Source organism: Perissodus microlepis, chromosome 6 (genome assembly GCF_051167445.1).
Source record: "Perissodus microlepis isolate ML-2025 ecotype Zambia chromosome 6, ASM5116744v1, whole genome shotgun sequence".
In the NCBI taxonomy this organism is placed as follows: Eukaryota; Metazoa; Chordata; class Actinopteri; order Cichliformes; family Cichlidae; genus Perissodus; species Perissodus microlepis.
Window position 1 is genome coordinate 26056472 of NC_140466.1, and position 6510 is coordinate 26062981.

Here is a 6510-nt window from a genome sequence, read left to right on the forward strand (position 1 = left end):
ACTCGTTACTGGGATTTAGATAGGCTCGTTATTCGTTACTTCGTGTGGTGGTTATGGCGGAGCTTCCACAGATTCAGTAACATTAACAAGTGGATGAGAGAAAGGGGAGGCAGGAGGAGAGACCCGAAGCGACCGCCCGTCCGAGTGTCAGGTGAACTGAACTTCAGGTAAGAAGTTATGACCTGCAGTCTATCTGGGTCAGATATAAACCAAGTTTAGTTGGAGTTTATTTTCGTTGTGCTGACTTTTTCGTGCTGCGTGCTAGCTAGCATGACGGGGTTTCTATACAGCTGGGTGGGAGCTATGTTATGTTTTATGTTATGTTGAACTTTATTTTGTTCATAGGTTAATTATTAGAGTTGCCAACCGTCCCCTAAAAACAGAATCGTCTCGTATTCAGAGAAATTATTACGCGTTTCGTATTTAGGTGAAAAGGAACAGTTTGTCCCGGACTTCAGCTACAATGAAAAAGACAAAGCTGGAGTTATTCTGTGTCTTTGCTGCACAGCTGCCTCTTCTTCTCTCATTCTCTCCCCCTCTCTCTCCTGTTGCTACTTTAATCATGAAACCGATCAATGATCAGCTGATCGGCTTTTCCCTCTTGTTTATTTATCGTCCGCTTTGCGCCAGAAAGAGGAAACCACCGGATGTCACGTTAAACAACAGCAGCACGTTTGATCAGCTGTTGTTAGAATTTATTTAATATTAATTTCTAGTATCAGCTGATGTTTGCTGGAGCCACAGCTGTAAAGCTGCTGGTCATGATGTCGGTTTGGATATGTGGTGAGTGGGAAACATGAAGATGAAACCAGGAGATGTCCTCACTGAATCATCAGAGCTGAACAGGTGATGGAGAAACAGGTTTACCTTTTAGGTGACATGAATGAGTTGAAGGGAAGTTATGAACTGTGTCTGAGAGATAAATAACACCAGGATCCTTTTCTATGTAGCTGCCAGCTGGTAACTGTGCAGGGGCGGGTCTAGCAAAGTTTTGCCAGGGGGGCAGGTAGGGCATTAACAGGGAGAGGGGGGCACAAAGAAATACTTTCTTATTCTCATTTAAAATGTCTAGCTTTTAATAAATAATTATCTGAGTCTTACAACAAACGATTGATAGATTGATACATATATACCATCAAGACAGTGTACATCACTGTCACAACAGTGTTTGTTTTCATTCAAAGGCTTTATGATTTTTGCTATAATGGTGGGCCGGTCTATAGTCAAAATGCCCGGGCTGATTTTTTGTCCCAGTCCAGCCCTGTATGCAGCTCATCTGCAGTCTGGTGTTACCTACATCTTCCTATTCGGAAGGCAGAATTTCTGAGTTCTGAGTACAATCAAAAGCACCACGACTGCAGTTTTTGTGTTGGATGTAAAAAGCGCACATGACGCTGTAACGTAGGCTAGAATCATGGCGGTGGTCAACGACGGTCCAGGCGTGGGATTTCTCTCGTGGAAATATGCACATTATTTTTTCCTTTGGTAGGTGGCACAGTGCACTTGTGGCAAGTAAGCAAGCTAGAAGACTGGCACTCTTGCTGGGTATCCAGTTAGCAACACATGAACAAGAGAAGTCTGAGTAAAACCAAAGTTACTTTCCCTAGTAACTAGTTACTTTGAAAGTAACGAGTAACTTGAAGTAACTGAGTTACTTTTGATGGAAGTAACTAGTAATGTAACTAAGTTACTAATTTAAAGTAACTTACCCAACACTGTGAATGAGTGAATTAGAAAAATGTTCATCTGTTGTCAGCATGTGCTTGTTTAAGGTGGACTGAGGCGAAGTGGAAAGCTGTAATCTGGTCTGATAAATCAAAGTCAGGAAATCATGGAACAGCCATTTCTGGGCTAGAAAGAGACACCATATAGCTTGTTATTGGTGCACAGCTCATAAGCAATCATATGTGACTATATGGAGTACCATTAGTGTGCAGGGCACCACTGTGTTGCATCATCTCTTCTCCTTCTCTGAGTGTTTGGGAGCTAAGGAGTCCAAATGGTTTTGCACTGTTGCAGCAGGATTTCAGCTGCTCAGGAGGTAAGAGCCTGCTTTGTTGTATTATTCATTTTGTAATGCTCCAAATGTTTTTTCAGTGGGTGACAGCTCTGGAATGCAGGCAGGCCAGTTTCAGAGATATTATGAAAGACAAGGCATGAAAAGAATCCCGAACTGTAATAGGAGAAGAGATGAGGGTTAAGAGGAGCCTTTTAAAAGACTTATTTTGGGGCAAATAAAACTACATTTCATGAATTTTCTTGCAAGCTTTAAGTTTACTCCATGACTTTATGCAGAAAAACTAATGAAAGATAACTTGTTTACATGATTATCTGTGTGAACACCTATATCAAAGCAGAGGTTTTTACAGTTTGCTGGTTTGGCCTATTCAGGTGCGTGTAAACACAATGCCACAATCTCCCCAGGAGTGGATGTCCAAGCAAATCCCAGCATTGCACAGTCAAACCATGCAATACTCAAAGAAATCTAAGAGCTACATCTCAGACTCTACAGACTCTAAGCATGGCTTGTTTGGAAAGGTTCACTCTCAGTAAAAAGAACATGGCAGCATGGCTTAGCTTAGCTTATCCTAGCAAAGCTGCATCTGAAGAAAAAAGACTTCTGGAACAATGTACTTTATTCAGATGAAACCAAACCAAACTGGCCTAAAAACCAAACTCAGCATTTCAGCACCAACAGCTCACACCAACTGTCGAGTAAGGTGGTGGAGAGATGATCATTTGGGTTTGTTTTCCACCCACAAAAGCTGGGTACCGGGCAGTCGTTGAGTTGACCATGAACTCTTCTGAATACCAAAGTATTGTAGAGTCAAATACGAGGTCATCTCTGTGACAGGAACAAAGAGTACAATGATGCCAAACACAGCAGCGAATCTACAACAAAATGTCTATAAACGGAAACTAGCAGTGTTGCAGTGGCCCACTGAAAGTCCAGACCGCAAACTGACAGCACATAAACAAATGTCCACAAACCTCAATGAACTGAATTTTAGAGAAGAGTAGGTCAAAATCTCTCCACAAATTCAAGTTATATCAGCTCAAGCTGGTTTTACAAGCTACTGAATCATGGGGTGTGACAAAGTGGCTAGGACTGAATTCATTTACCATTTGTCACTTGCATATATTGTTATTTTGTGTTCTGTTATGTTTTAGTCAATCATAATGCTTTAATGTAAACACAGCACATGTAACCTTGGCTCTGCATACCATCCTGGCTCTGTTTGTGGTAGCATTGGTTACATTCAGTACATCTGTGTTCCTAAAGCTAAATGTCACTTAATCATTAGTCAAGTTTGGTTATATTTACCACTGTGTGTTCCTTTGTGCAGGTCCTATATGTGAAACAGGTATATGGGAAGGGCCGCCCCAGTACTTCCTGTTTTTACAGGATGTTATTGATCATGTCAATTGGGTGTAACGAAAATGAAGGGGTGTTTCTTTTGTGTAAAATAGTTTATTTCCTTTAAACTAACCTCATGAGTCGGACTGTGTGAAGAGATTGACTTTTCAAACTGTTTAGTTGGGTAAATGAGTTTGTTAAGTGGAAGAATGATTGTAGCACCCTCAAGGATTGACGTACGCACGATGTAGTTATAAAACAGGGTTTATTCTGGTCTTGGCAACCCGTGAGAACTGCTCACGGACAAAACAATAAAACAAAAACATCACATCAAAATGCGCTCTTGTACGTAGTGTCAATCAATCAAAAATCCTTAATTACAGAAAATAAAACATTTAAAATACACAAACCTCGTGAGCTGACATCCAGGAGGTGCTAAATAGTCCTTTATGGCCTTATTGCCTTATCTTCCATCTTCTTTGTCGATTATTTCCACTCTTTAAACGATATTTTCTCCATGTGTGGAGCTAACTGTGAGCTGCAGCATGCAGACACCATGTGCGCTAGCAAAAGAAAAAGTGGCTGGGTGGAGACCCAAACAGCAAAGCTGTACCCTACACAGTTCACCACCAGAGGGCGCAAAGGAACAAAATCCAGACATACAGCTTAACAAATATCAAATGCAACAAACATCAAATGCAAAAGACCGTTACACTCCCACCAATCACTTGTGATTAAAAAGAACAAAGTATCGCCTATGAACTAATGAACGGCTTTTGAATGAACTATCATGAATTATCCTTTAAGCAGAGTGCGGTGGAGAATCTTCTTCCGCTTCCATCAGAATGACTGTCTTCTGAATGGGTCTTTCCAGGTGCACAGGTTTGGAGGTACGTTTTCCTGCTCTATCCAGGGTTGGATCACTCAGCAGCAATTTCACCTTCCTCACTTTTCCATCCTTTCCAGGATACACTTCAATGATCCTTGCCAACTTCCACTGGTTGCGTGGAGTTATCTCATCCTTCAGGAGGACAACATCATTGATCTTAGCATTTATGTGCTCTTTGGTCCACTTCTGTCTGCCTTGAAGATTTAACAAATACTCCTTTTTCCACCTTGTCCAGAAAGTGTTGGCAAGTAGTTGAACACAACGCCACCTCTTATGGAGATAAAGATCTTCCTTCACAAACCTTCCTGGAGGTGGAGAGATGATTGTGGACTTCATGGTTAGTATGTGATTCGGTGTCAAAGGTTCTGGGTTTGATGGATCACATAGTTGGTCAGTAGTCAATGGTCTGCTATTAATCACTACCATGACTTCATACAGGAATGTCCTCAGAGAGGAGCTGTCGAGTTGTTTGGCTGATTGTTCCAGAATGGACATGAGAACACTTCTTATGGTGCGAATTTGTCTTTCCCAGACACCACCCATATGACTAGATGCTGGGGTGTTCATGAGAAACTCACAGTCCAGTTTCCCTAGCTTGGCTTGATCCATTTCCTTAAATGCTCCAATAAACTCATTTCTAGTGCCGACAAAATTCGTGCCTTGATCGCATCTTATCTGGCGAACTGTACCTCTGATGGCCATGAATGCACGTAAGGAGTTGATGAGGGAATCTGTAGAGAGATCGTCAAGCATTTCAAGATGCACTGCTCTGGAGCACATGCAAGTGATTAGCAAGCCATAACGCTTTAGCTCCTTGCAGCCTTCTTTGACATAAAAAGGACCAAAGCAGTCCATCCCACAGTAGGTGAATGGCGGTGTGGTCTCCATCCGATCCTCTGGGAGGTCTGCCATCTTCTGCTGCTCTGTGCGCCTTCTGAACCTTCTGCATTTTACACATTTATAGATGTAAGATGACACAATCTTGCTGCATCCAAGAATCCAGAATCCGTTAGCTCGAAGTTCATTCATGGTGATCCCTCGTCCTTGATGGTATGTCTTCTCGTGATAATGTTTGACCAGTAATGCCGACACGTGACTGTCTCTTGGCAGGATCGCAGGATGCTTGACATTGGGGTGCAAAGCTGCATGTGTTAAGCGTCCGCCTACCCGAAGAATGCCTTGGTCATCAAGAAATGCACATAACTTGTGTAACTTGCTAACCTTGTCTTTCATCTGCATCACATCATGATGTTGCAAGGTTTTTATTTGCTGAGCAAAGGCTGTTTCTTGAACCATCTTTATGATTGTTAACTGTGCTTCCTTTCTCTTTTGTAGGCTACTGCTGTCGTGTGATCTACTCTTGTGATCCTTTGCTTCTTTCACATAGCGCTTGAGTCTAGCAACTGCCTTAATCATCCTCGACCAGTCGGAAAACTTGTGTAAGCGATCTAATAGTGACCTTTGTTCCTCCACTTGTATCTTGTGGACTTGAACCTTCTTAACCTCCGGGTCACTGGTTGATAACTCTCCCACCTTAATTTCCCCACTGGGTATGACCTTCTGCCAAAGGAGGTCTGGGCCTTTGAACCAGTTTGATGCTACAAGTTGTTCTGCTGTGAGGCCTCTTGAGGCGTGGTCCGCCAGATTATCTTCGGAAGTTACATACCTCCATTGGGTTGAATCTGTGCTTTGTTTGATGCGTTCCACTCGGTTTGCAACAAACACATGAAATCTTCTGGCTTCATTGCTGAGGTATCCGAGTACCACCTTCGAGTCAGTCCAATACCTTTCTTCTGAAATTTCCATTTCCAATTCCTTTTTCAGCATGTCACCAGTGCGCACAGCAACAACGGCTGCCGACAACTCAAGCCGAGGTATAGTTGTGACTTTGGTTGGTGGAACTCTTGATCTTCCCATCACCAATGAGCAGTGGACTTCACCAGTTGTGCTTACTGCTCTGAGGTAAGTGCAAATTCCATATCCAGATGCACTTGCATTAGAAAAATGATGAAGTTTGTAGTGCTGTGCCTTGAAGTTAGAAGGAATGTAGCATCTGTGAACCTTTGCGTCTGCAAGGTTTCCCAGGTCACGCAACCAAGACTCCCACTGAGGTCGAAGTCTGTCAGGTAAGTTATCATCCCAGCTGAGTTTATCTCGACACATTTGTTGCAAGATGTGCTTTCCCAGCAGAATGAAAGGTGACACAAACCCAAGTGGATCGAACACAGAGGCGACTGTGGCCAATACTCCTCTTCTGGTGAGT